Here is a 14,834-nt window from a genome sequence, read left to right as displayed (position 1 = left end):
ATTCTGATTTTATCGCTTAAGGTCAAAAGCACACTGTATCTGATTATATTCTCAGTTAATGCAATTTGTGTATCGATTCTGTATACCTATTATTGATGATTCTGTATACCTATTATTGTTGATTCTGTATACCTATTATTATTGATTCTGTATACCTATTATTATTGATTCTGTATACCTATTATTATTGATTCTGTATACCTATTATTGATGATTCTGTATACCTATTATTGTTGATTCTGTATACCTATTATTGTTTATTCTGTATACCTATTATTATTGATTCTGTATACCTATTATTGTTGATTCTGTATACTTATTATTGTTGATTCTGTATACCTATTATTATTGATTCTGTATACCTATTATTGTTGATTCTGTATACCTATTATTGTTGATTCTGTATACCTATTGATTCTGTATACCTATTATTATTGATTCTGTATACCTATTATTGTTGATTCTGTATACCTATTATTGTTTATTCTGTATACCTATTATTGTTGATTCTGTATACCTATTATTGTTTATTCTGTATACCTATTATTATTGATTCTGTATACCTATTATTATTGATTCTGTATACCTATTATTATTGATTCTGTATACCTATTATTGTTGATTCTGTATACCTATTATTGTTTATTCTGTATACCTATTATTGTTGATTCTGTATACCTATTATTGTTTATTCTGTATACCTATTATTATTGATTCTGTATACCTATTATTATTGCTTCTGTATACCTATTATTGTTTATTCTGTATACCTATTATTATTGATTCTGTATACCTATTATTATTAATTCTGTATACCCATTATTATTGATTCTGTATACCTATTATTATTGATTCTGTATACCTATTATTGTTGATTCTGTATACCTATTATTGTTGATTCTGTATACCTATTATTATTGATTCTGTATACCTATTATTATTGATTCTGTATACTTATTATTATTGATTCTGTATACCTATTATTATTGATTCTGTCTACCTATTACTATTAATTCTGTATACCTATAATTATTGATTCTGTATACCTATTATTATAGATTCTGTATACCTATTATTATTGATTCTGTATACCTATTATTATTGATTCAGTTTACCTATTATTATTGATTCTGTATACCTATTATTATTGATTCTGTATATTTATTATTATTGCTTCTGTATACCTATTATTGTTGATTCTGTATACCTATTATTATTGATTCTGTAAATCTATCATTATTGATTCTGTATACCTATTATTATTGATTCTGTATACCTTTTATTATTGATTCTGTATACCTATTATTATTGCTTCTGTATACCTATTATTGTTGATTCTGTATACCTATTATTATTGATTTTGTATACTATTATTATTGATTCTGTATACCTATCATTATCACTTTTACTTTTAACTGTTTGGCTTTTTCTGTTTTGTAATTGTTTCATCATTAGTATTAGTGATATGAGTATACCACATCAATTATGTTACAAATGTAGTGCAGATAGTATCATCAATTGTGTCATCAGATAACATCTTTTCTCGTTTAGTTTGACCGTTATTGAATTACATGTTTAATGTTAAGTGAAACAGTTTCTCAAAAGTCAACAAATACACCATGTTCACTTGAGTGTATTGATAACAAATTTGATTTCCTACACTTTTACAGATAAATAAGAAAATAAGAGTAAAAAAGTTTCAATAAAAATAACAAAGTCCAATGTATAGCCAGTCATTAAAAAATAGCGTAAATGTTATTTGTATAGATATATACATAGTACACATGATTGCAATTTTATTTAGATAGACATGTAAACTATATATACAAACACACTATATATTTGTAAATTAAGAAATAATTCATAGAAGCCATAGATTGTTGGAAATGTACACATGGCCTGGGCCGTGATATTCGAATTTTATCCTGAGCGTTACAATCTATGGCTTCCATGAATTATTTCGATTCTAATAGGACAAATACGGTCATTTAAAAACTGAAGCGAGGGTGGGTATGCTGTGTGTGTGGCTGTTCTTTTTTACTCCCTGTTAGATAAAGCTCAAATATCTTTATAAATATATAGCTTGCGTAGGTTATTTCGTGAATAACTGCTAGAAATAAACTTTCAAATTCATTAAATTCTCAAACCTAACATTTGCCATTTTTAATTTACATGTTTTTCTCGTAAGCTTCCGTCAAATCCAAAACTGACATTTGTAACTAAGGAGCCGCCATGTTGACTTGCTGAAATGAGTAAATTTGCGAATAACGCAATAGAATAGAATAGAAAATAAAACAAAACCTACCTCAAAAATCAGTTTTAATACAATAATCATACGAATTCCGATGGTTCACGTAACAGAAAACTTTCAACTTTAGCGGTTTCATTTGTATGACGTCATGTTTTGATATGACTTTTAAAAAAAACGCCAAAAAGATTAATAGACTTTCGCGGAATTTTATCTAATTTTTATTTTGTTGATTTCTCCGAGCTCTTGTGCATTACTTTTTTTTTATTAGGCATGCGAATAAGAATAACAGTTATTTTGTCTTTTTTTAATTGCTCTTTTTAAAACAATAAAATCGGCAAGGGTCTGCAAATAGGTTCCAATACATGTAGATTTACGTAGGAAGTATATTGTAACAGCCATTATTATGTATATCTCTGAGTCTGCGCTAAGTATATTTTATCGAGAATTTTATCACAGTGTTGTTTACAAAGCTAAAGAAGCACGTCATATTAGAATATATCATATATCAGCTCATAATTCAAGTAAAGAAACAAGCAGATGTTATAGTGTTGATAAAATAATAGACTGTGTACTAAGTGTAACACTAACGCTATTAAAGATGAATACCATTTTATACTTGAATGTCAAATATATAATGAAATCCCAGAAAAGTAAATTAAAAAGTATTATTAAAGAAATTCATCTAAAAAACTATAGAGAATTAGAGGCGAACAACTGTTCAGGGAAATATCCTTTTGGGTAAGACTGTTTTTCATGTTTACTATACAATATGGGTTTTGCCCATTTTTAAGGCCATACAGTGACCTCTAGATGCTTACATTTACTAAATTTGTTTTTTGGTTCATAGTTGACTCATTGACTATCATACCACATCTTCTTATCTTTAATTTGTCTTGCACTTCAATAATGCAATATAGGTATAACTGGTTAATTATAAAGCCAGTTATTTTGTTACGTCAAATTGATTAACACGTTTTATTAATTTGTTTCACTGATGCAATGATTATTTTTGAAATGTTAACTGTTTCAACTAACGAGATATTTGATTCTTATTTGTCCTGACATATTTTTCTAGGCGCTCATGAATATCGATTTCTCCATGTTCAACATATAAGTCTTAGGATACATTTAATTTCAAGGTTTTCAAATTTGCATTGTTCTTGCAAGTTTTCTTCAAATATACTTACAATAATATATTGTTATCGCGTCTATGACAGATTAAAATGTTTGTTAATTTTAGAGGATTCGCTATTGGTAAGTCATTTTAAATGGAATCGCTTTTGGTAAATTAGTGAATTTGGAATGCAGCTGAATAAGGCAGGTCTCATTTTCATCAGTTTAAAAAAAAAAAAAACACTAATGGTATGGTAATTATATTTGATATGCAGTTGTAATTACATTTACAAAGGAGTAGGTCCGGTAAGGACCGATTTTGGCCTCAAATTTCAGATTTATCTGACGAAAGATTTTGACAACTTTTTAAACACTTAAGTGTCTATTTTATTTGAACTAATTAGTTTATGTGAAAGATTTTAACAGATTTAGTCATTAAAAACGATCCGATTCAAGCTCAAATATGAAAAATCTACCTAATATGCCGAAAAAAGTCACTTTTCAGATGGTTTTTTTGTAAAAATGAAAGTGGCCGCATCCGTGTTCATCCTCAACCTTTATATATGTTATGTATTATCATAAAATACAACTTACAATTCAATATTAAGGATGAACACGAATGCGGCCACTTTCGTTTTACACGAAAACCGTCTTAAATTTAAATAAAATGCTAGAATTATGAGGATTTCGATAATTTAGCATGACTTAATGGTGCTAGTACCAGATATATGTGCATTGTATTGTCAAAAACAGCCCATATTTATGTAGCAGAGGCATTCTACTGTCCAATAAATAACTAAAGGTTTACATATTAACAATTTTGTAAAACTGCTATATTTTGGGGCCAAAAAGGGGTCTTACTGAACCTACACCTTTAATTTGAATAGTTGCTTGTTGATTCGTTTCCCCCCTCCTCCGCTCACTTACATGGACTAGTGTGTAGGTAATTTGTCAGTTAAAGAGGAACCAATCGTGGTATAACGTCAATAATGTTGTTTCGCAGTTGTATAAAAACAAATTGTCACTTCGCATGTCCTTGGAGATTTGTTTGTTACTCTTGAGTACATTGACTTTGAACGTTTTGCAAAATTAAAACATAAAAGTGTTGAGTTTAATTTAATTTTGCATTATTGCACGAAGATCCGACACAGGTGAGGCATATTAAATTATCTCTGTGTAAACAGTTCATATGTTCAATAGTTAACTTGTGTATCTATTAAAAAAACGTTTTATGTAATTTGTGGTTACAAAATCACGACTTAATTATACACTTAACATGAATTAGTCATTTGAGTCTTAAATGCATTTTACCCATAATTTTGTTTTAAATCGTAAGTCTTAGTTTTAAACGTAGGTGTGTTTTCCAGTATTAAATTTCTTTTAAACTTGGTTTAAATCAAACTGATCAATTTATTACGTTTGCAAGATAAATACATGAGATCTCTTCTTTTTTTTTTTTTTTTACCTTGAGTGCTTGTGTGTCTCATAAGTCTTTATAAGCTTGGTTCTGATTTTGTTTATGTGATTGTACTTGTAAATATTTAGTTTTGTGTAAGATCAACATGTGACACTTTCATAAAATAAATTTTTCTGATCTTTATCTATCTTTTCATTTGAGTCTTAAATGTCACAATGCACACTGACATGGCTAACGTAAGTGAAAAGTAAAGTCACAAAAATACTGAACTTAGAGGAAAATCAATTCGGAAAGTCCATAATCACATGGCAAAATCAAATAACAAAAAGCATAAAAAACAAATGGACAAGAACTGTCATATTCCTGACTTGGTACAGGCATTTTCAAATGTAGAAATTGGTGGATTAAACCTGGTTCCATAGCGCTAACCCTCTCACTTTGATGACAGATCAAAGACGGCCTGCAGAGTTATTGTGAAACTGCCAATTCTAGAGGTGGCGTGAATCAGATGTGAATACTAAACAATCCAAAGATCTTTTATACTACATACAATCTAAAATGTTTTCCTCTTGCAAAAGTATTAAGATATTTGACTTTTTTACAATTTACACAAGTATTCCCCAATCCAAATCAAAAGACATTTGAAAGAGTTGGTATTGCTTTGATTAATAAAAAAATATGGCCAACGTAGCTACAAGTATCTTGTCTAAGGGAGGGATAAATTCTACTTTGTAAAGGATCACTCTAATTCAAACAAAAAATTCTCTGAAACTGGCATTATCAAGATATTTATATTTTTGAAAAAATCATGATAAAAACTTAATATTGACAGATTATTAAAAAAATATAAGGTTTTGAATCAAAACACCCCTGCTACCTTTACTAGGATCAAAAGAAGCTTTATCGATCATACAAAATAGCAATGGGCATAAAAAAAAACATCTTTTGTCGTTTATATTTTAAAAGATATCACGTGTCAAATTTTCAATTTGTAGGCTTTTTTAAAGAGTTTTTTGAAGTTTGGTTGTATCGGTAGAAAAATTATTTAAAACGGGAAAGCACAACCTCATTTTTACGGAAATGTTGTTAACCGTACCCGGAAATTTAGAAATGATCCTGGTAAACTTATCGCTCCTTCAAATAAACTTTTTCTGAAAGGTTACCAATTATACACTGTAATAAGATCATTTAATATTGTTTCATTGGTATGAATATTGTTTTTGTTATCAGTAAATTAAAAGGAAACTAGACCGTTGGTTTTCCCGTTTGAATGGTTTTACACTTGTAATGTTGGGGCCTTTATAGCTTTTTGTTCGGTGTGAGCCAAGGCTCCGTATTGAAGGCCGTACATTGACCTATAATGGTTTACTTTTATAAATTGTTATTTGGATGGAGAATTGTCTCATTGGCACTCACACAACATCTTCTTATATCTAAATATTACTACAATGTTAAATTCTCACTCCTAAATTCGTCCGAATTTTATACATTTCTAATCTATCTACATGGCTAAATAATAGGGAAGTCAAAATGTAGGCTTTGTTTGCTCGCAGTAACTTAATATTTTCTGTGCGATACAAGATTTAATAAAGATAATAACACATTACAAATATCTCTCAAAATCTAGCTTTTCTAAACCAAACCATTATAAATTAATGCAAATAATATACTCTGCAGAACGTGTCGTACTTTGAAGTTACTGTGAGCACCTCGATACATATTATCCAACTTATATGGGACTATATGGGACTATATAACCCGACCCGTATTCCCGCCTAAGAAATGCCCGTGCAGTACTAGCTAAAGACTTATATGTAGATACCATCAAACCAGTTCTTCGAACTTGTTTTACAAACTTTATCTACAAACCACAGTTACTAAATATAGAAATAGATAAGGAAAAATCTAAATAAATGTATATACATATACACATTCATGAATATTCAATCAGTCAAAACCTGTATCTTGGCATTGCACAATGTCAAGTTTTTCTCTGACTGTTTATGACGTCGTTACACTAATTCCATTGGATGTTGGATGTGTACGGATTGATAATTTATTCTTAGATGCATGATATTTTTATTAGTTGTTAGTGGCTCTGAACTAGCTGTCAGTTAACTGCGAGTACTCTCATATCTGTTGTTGGGATGTACAAGTACCCGGCCACGTCTGCTTGTATTTTTGTCCATCTGATGAGTTAAGCCTTTTTCAACTGATTGTTATAGTTCGTTCTTATGTTGTATTGTTATACAACTGTCCAAGGTAAGAGGAAGGGTTGGGATCCCGCAAGCATGTTAATACCCGCCTAATTCTGTATGCAGTGCCTGTCCCAAGTCATGAGCCTGTAATTCAGTGGTTGTCGTTTGTTTATGTGTTTCATATTTTTTTTCCGTTTAATTTTTGTACATAAATTACGCCGTTAGTTTTCTTGTTTGTATTGCTTTTCATTGTCATTTTGAGGCCTTTTATACTGGATTATGCTGTATGGACGTTGCTGAAAATCTTAGTAATCTTTTACAAAAATCTTCTCCTCTGAAACTACTAGGCTAAATTAATCCAAACTTGGCCACAATCATCTTTGGGGTATGTAGTTTAAAAAATGTGTCCGATGACTTGGCTATCCAACTAAGATGTCCGCCACGGCTAAATATAGAACATAAGGGAAAAATGCAGTTTTTGGCTAATAACTCAAAAATCAAAGCATTCAGTGCAAATCTGACGGAGTTAAATTGTTTATCATGTCGAGATCTAATTGCCCTGAAATTTTCAGATGGATCCGACAACCGGTTGTTGGGTTGCTGCCCCTACATTGGTAATTTTAAGGAAATTTTGTCGTTTTTTGTTATTATCTTGAATATTATTATAGATAGAGATAAACTGTAAGACCTAAAAATAAGTCACCATGACTAAAACGGTCAATTGACCCCCTAAGGAGTTATTGTCCTTTATAGTCAATTTTTAACAATTTTCATAAATTTGTAAATTTTTAAAAACATTTTTCACTGAAACTACTGGGCCAAGATCATTATAGAAAGATAATTGTAAGCAGCAAGAATGTTCAGTAAAATAAGATCTACAAACTCATCACCATCACCAAAACACAATTTTGTCATGACTCCATCTGTGTGTCCTTCGTTTATGATATGCACATAGACCAAGGTGAGCGACACAGGCTCTTTAGAGCCTCTAGTTATTTCAAATTTCGAAAATTATGTTAAAAGCTAACATTTCTAAAAAAAAGTTTTGAAATTGAATAGTATCAATATTTAATCAAATTTTAAACATAACGTGTATTTTTATTAATTTGGATTTTTGACAAAACCCAGTTATGTACTAGTGAACTTTAAACTTTATAGAAATTATGTTTTGTTGTAGTTTGCCTTTTCCGATGCAATAAGTTATGGGTGCGAATTTACTTTGTTCATGTTTATTGGCGCCTATATTTTGGCACGTGATGGTAGCAGCAAACAATGGTCAGCTCGTAGTCAGAATTATAAGATCAGGAATAACTTTATACTGTTACGTTGTGAATCAGCAGGCCTATGGATGGAGAGTTGTCTCATTGGTACTCACACCACATATTCTTATATCTCAGCTGTTAAATCTAGTTCAAACCATTTATGTTCGAATACAAGAACTCGTAATTTGCAAAAGATAAATGCAACAGTAGTATTCCGTTGTTTGAAAGTCATAAATCGATTGGGAGAAATTAAATCCAGATTACAAACCAAAACTATAAAAGAAATGACAAATTAAATCCAGATTACAAACCAAAACTATAAAAGAAATGACAAATTAAATCCAGATTACAAACCAAAACTATAAAAGAAATGACAAATTAAATCCAGATTACAAACCAAAACTATAAAAGAAATGACAAATTAAATCCAGATTACAAACCAAAACTATAAAAGAAATGACAAATTAAATCCAGATTACAAACCAAAACTATAAAAGAAATGACAAATTAAATCCAGATTACAAACCAAAATTATCAAAGAAATGACAAATTAAATCCAGATTACAAACCAAAACTATAAAAGAAATGACAAATTAAATCCAGATTACAAACCAAAACTATAAAAGAAGTGACAAATTAAATCCAGATTACAAACCAAAACTATAAAAGAAATGACAAATTAAATCCAGATTACAAACCAAAACTATCAAAGAAATGACAAATTAAATCCAGATTACAAACCAAAATTATCAAAGAAATGACAAATTAAATCCAGATTACAAACCAAAACTATAAAAGAAGTGACAAATTAAATCCAGATTACAAACCAAAACTATAAAAGAAATGACAAAGGAACAGGAGAAACACTTAAGTGCAAAAAAATAAATAAAAAGACGAAACAACACAGAAACGAAGTGTAAGATAACAATACAACACAGAAACGAACTGTAAGATAACAATACAACACACACAGAAACGACCTGTAAGATAACAATACAACAAACACAGAAACGACCTGTAATTAGATAACAATTGCCATTTTCCTTGGTAAAAAAGAAAAATTGTGGTTTTAACCTGGTTTAGCGGCTATCGAAACCTTCAGTTTGTATGGCAATGTTAAATACATGTATAACACTAAAATGACAGTCTAACATGATTGGACTTCAATGCATTTAAATGGAAGAACATTCAGGACAGAGAAATACACAAATTCAAGTCATAGTACTCAAACGTCGATAACCAAAGAGTTAAAACTTCTCCTTGATTCTCTGTAGCACATGTTACTCACATGTAATTTGGTTTTTCCATTGAAATAATTTAATTCATTACATAAAACTCTCCTATTCACCTATTAATTGTCCCTGTTAGATCAGTACATTTCTGTCAATATAAAAAAGAAGATGTGGTACACGGGCAAATTTCTCTCACATCAATTTCACGTGAATTTAAATTCATGTAAATCTCACATGAAATTCACATCAATTTCACCTCAAACGAGCTTATACGTGAAACTCACGTGAACACAATTTTTGTGAGTTTCATGTGATTCTCATGTGAAACTCATGTGAATTTCACATGAAAATCACGTAAAATTTTTTCATGTGAAATTCACATGAATTTTTAAAATAAAGTAATTCAAATAACATCTAAATTTTCAAATTTAATTAAAATCATGAAAAATATCAAATTTTTTTGTTGTAAATTTCACGTGAAATTCATGTGAAAAATTTCACATCAGATTCATGTGAATCTCAATTCACGTGAAATTCACATGAAAATTTTCACGTGAGTTTCATGTATAAGCTCGATTGAGGTGAATCTCACGTGAAATTTTTCATGTGAATTTCACGTGAGATTGATGTGAAATTCATATGAGCAAATTTTGCCTGTGTATGACTGCCAATGAGACAACTCTCCACAACAGAACAAAATGACACAGAAATTAACAACTATAGGTCACCGTACGGCCTTCAACAATGATCAGCATAATCAGCTATAAAAGGCCATCAAATGACAATCTTAAACAATTCAAACGAGGACACTAACGGTCTCATTTATATAAAAAAATGAACGAAAAACAAATATGTAACACATAAACAAACGACAACCACTGAATTACAGGTTCCTGACTTGAGACAGGCATATACATATTGTCAGATCAATTTCAGAAACTATGTACAAGTTTTGCTTCATTTCGGTTTTATTAACGTCACTTGGGGATAGTCTTATAATTGAACAAAATCAACCTCATTAAAGAAACTAACCGTGAGAAGTTTCAGATTCTAATTTATTCAGTGATAGTGCATAAAGTGATGTCATACAAATAAATTGTATCTCCATACTTTTTAACGTCACTTGGGGAAAGTATTTTTGGTGAACACACTCAACTCCAATAAAAAAAAACTTAGAGTCTAATATTTATTTAGAACTATTGGATGTTTGTCCGATAAAATGTAAACTGAAGTAAAAAAAATACGTTGGATCCACGTTGTCAGAGATACATGACGTCTAAATAGCACCTTTTAAATAATTTGGTAATCTAGAACCTGTGTCTATTCTTTTTTATTGAAAACATAGCCTATAGTTATAAAGTCAAATGCAGAAATGCACGTTACTCGTACATAAAATTTAAAAAACTTCAGGTTTATATTATCATAAAAGATTATATAATGCCTTGTGCAATTGACAATTAACTGCTAGTGCCAGATAAACAGTAAAATGTTTTTGGTGAATTTAATTTTTGTCTTTTTCGACCTTCGAATTTTCTTTGAGACTTCATCCTGACATTTTACATCCATATGCTGCTGGTAGAATTGACCTTGATTATTTGTTTACATATGTTCTTGAAGACTCCATCCTGACAAGATAGATCTATTTGCTGCTGCTGGAATTGACCTTGATTATCGATTTACATATGTTCTTGAAGACTCCATCCTGACAATTGTCATCCATATGCTTCTGGTGGAATTGACCTTGACAATTTATTTACATATGGTAATGGCGAATTTTATCTTGATACTCAACTTACAAATGTTTTGGTAGATTTAATTAAAATAATGTTCGACCTTGCGTTAATTTTGATATACTAATTAGATTTTGATCGTAATAATTATGTTTTGACAAAATATTGTAACAATATCTTCACTTAATGGTATTTTCTCTTGTTTATGGTAAACTCATTTGCTTAATTTTGACAAAATGTGTAGAATATATAGCTAACGAAAGTCAAGATTGAAATAAAAAAGGATCATGTTGACAGCATTGAGTGGATTTGCTCTATAATTGTTTATGCAGTAATGAAATTTCATCAATTGTCCCCCAACGCAATGCTTTCATAATGTGAATACTCACGGAAGTCTATGATAATTCGAGCTGGTTATTTTGTCACCAAGTCATTTATTTTGGAACTGTAGCCTAATTCGCCGTTTCAGTATCTAATGCATTCTGGGTAATATTTCAAAAGTGTACACCAAAACGTCGTGATTGGTTACAACTTCATAAACAATGGAAATATAACCAATGACGTTACGTTATTTTAATCTTGGGGTAGGAAGAATAAAATTACCCATGATGCTTTAGATTCTGAAACGACGAATTAAGTTTTCCCTACGGAACATTTTTTGAAGTTTGTATTTCCAAACATACAGTTGTATCAAAGTATACGTAGTTCTCGTAATTTCAAGAAAAAAATCATTCTTAAATGTAAATTATCATTTTGATAATTGAAGATAATATAAAAAATGAAGATGTGGTATGCTTGCCAATGACACAACTATCCACAGAAGACCAAAATGACACAGACATTAACAAATATATGTCACCGTACGGCCTTCAACAATGAGCAAAGCCCATACCGCACAGTCAGCTATAAAAGGCCCCGATAAGACAATGTAAAACAATTCAAACGAGAAAACTAACGGTCTTATTTATGTAAAAAAAAAAAATCAACGAAAATCAAATATGTAACACATAAACAAACGACAACCCCTGAATTACAGGCTCCTGACTTGGGACAGGCACATACATAAATAATGTGGAGGGGTTTAACATGTTAGCGGGATCCCCTTATGAATGAATGACTCCCAAAATCATTAATCAGACTCATAACAAAATAAGCCAGTAGAGTTGTTAAGTGCTATTGTACAGTAATGAATTGGTCCACTTGAGCAGACGCAAAGCTTTTCGCTAAAAGAGAAAGAGAAAACTACTTTCAATGTTTTTGAATTGAAACATCATGTTCCGTTTGTCCTTATCAATAGTTTTCCTAGTAGTGTGGATATTATGTGAAATAACTGTTATAAAAAAAACAAAGACACAGGATAAATAATAGTTGCCATGTGGTCATTATGTTCACAACTTTGCTCAAAAATTCAAATACGCAAATATATTAACTTTTTAGCATGGAGTAATACGTGTCAGATAAATGATGCTGAACCAATGGGATACGAGGATGGACTCATTGAAAATGTCTGAACCAATGGGAAACGTGGATGGACTCATTGCGAGTGTCTGAACCAATGGGATACGAGGATGGACTCATTGAGAGTGTCTGAACCAATGAGAAACGAGGATGGATTGATTGAGAGTGTTGGCAAAAGCTTTGTTGCAGCCTTGACTCTTCCAAAGGTTAGTTCGAACAAATATTTGCTAAAAACTATAATGTCAGTTTTAGTTATACTATAAACATCACAACTATAGATATATTTCTAATGGTTTAATTGACATAACTCTTTCTCTAACTCTTTCTCGTATTCAGAATTTAACTTCCCAAACAGAAATATTTTTCAAAACCATTTTTTTTTATTTTGTACGATGATGTTGAACGACGGTAAATTTTATATACTTCAATAAATGAAACTAAAACAGATACAGCATGTGTCAAAGTTCAAATTAGGGTATGTCTTAAATTATCTGCTGTTACTATGGTAACTGTCGTTGATTGTGTGGTGTGACCAACATTTGCAACCCTAGAATAATTATTATAGAATAACTAATCGAAGAATTCAAATATTATAAAATATTGAACGAGTGACTAAACTACACAATTATTCACAAATGCGCGTATCGCATGAGTTATTGAACAGGGTTGTTCGGTCACTAGTTGAATCTTTTTCAATATGTAAATTATTTGATAAATTATTATTTTTATGACATTGGCAAATAGCGTTTTCAGGAAATTAAAGTAGAACATGTAAAGAACTATATCTGTTTGTACGCATTCACATTTTGTTTTGATGCGACGTGATTAAAAACGTTATTAAAAACGTCTTGACCAAGCGTCTTGTTGTATAATGTCAAAGGAGTAAAATGATCACGTTTATTTCACATGTGAAATTATCGGTTTTTATTTACCGGGAAATCAATGTAATTCATTACAACAAATATAATAATATCATGAAAAAAACTAACGACAACTTTCAGTATAAAGGCAGTCTGTTCATTCAACGCTCCTTACAAACCCCGTCCCCGTGCGGAGAAACTTAATTTGTACTAACAAAGCAAACAAATATTGTAATAAAGATTGTATAAAGATTCAACATTTGTGTGTCCAAAGCAAAGTAAAACAAAACTAAGACTAAACTCAATAAATGCATGTTCTTGTAATCAGATGTGCTTCCTTCTGTTTATGGCATATATTACAATCAGTATAAACATGAGGAGATGTGGTATTTTTTTATTAATGGAACATCTCTCCGTCAGACCAAATGTCGTTGGAGTTACTACTATAGTTCAAGGTACGGCCTTCAAAAAATGAGCAAATGCCATACCGTATCATAAACTAGAAAAGGTCCGAAAGGACAAGTGTAGAACAATTGAAACCAAAAAATAACGGCCTGTTTGATGTACAAAACAATTATCGAAAACAATTATTCATAATGATTGAAAATACATGAGGTGAACTGCCTGGTACAGAATGAACACAACTTTTATTTAGGCTACTATTGTTTTTTTCTTATACAATGAAACGTTAAGTCGTATCCTCATGAAGGTAAATTAAAACAATTGATAGTGATTCAGACAATTTATCAAGTGTAATAGTCACATTAAAAAAGAAGAAACAGTAATATATAATGCTCAGTCATTCTTAGATGAATTAAATTAATATACAAGAATCACAATGTAATAAGTAATAGTATCATTCACAGGTCAAATTAAAAGTTTGAACGGAAATTGGGATTATTAGCTTTCTTTCAATAACATTAACAGAATGGCAATATGCCATATACTATACTTCACGTTAAAATGCAATATTTTGATTGGCTAATACGAGGGTGTTAATCTACTCTAGCACATTGCTGAGCGGGTGACACTATTTTTTAATGTCACCCTCTCGTCATATACAAATTAGTACTCTTACAATAGAAATTAGTATTTGGAAAAAGGAAAATCTAATAATAAAAACTTTTAAACAAGGTTTCAATGAAATTAACATACAGTCATCATAAATAAAAGAAGATGTGGTATGGTTATCATTCGTACCAGGATTATAATTTAGTACGCCAGACGCGCGTTTCGTCTAAATAAGACTCATCAGTGACGCGCATATCAAAATATTTATAAAGCCAAACAAGTACAAAGTTGAAGAGCATTCA

Source organism: Mytilus galloprovincialis, chromosome 5 (assembly GCF_965363235.1).
Source record: "Mytilus galloprovincialis chromosome 5, xbMytGall1.hap1.1, whole genome shotgun sequence".
Taxonomy (NCBI): Eukaryota; Metazoa; Mollusca; class Bivalvia; order Mytilida; family Mytilidae; genus Mytilus; species Mytilus galloprovincialis.
Note: the sequence above shows the minus strand (reverse complement) of the source record.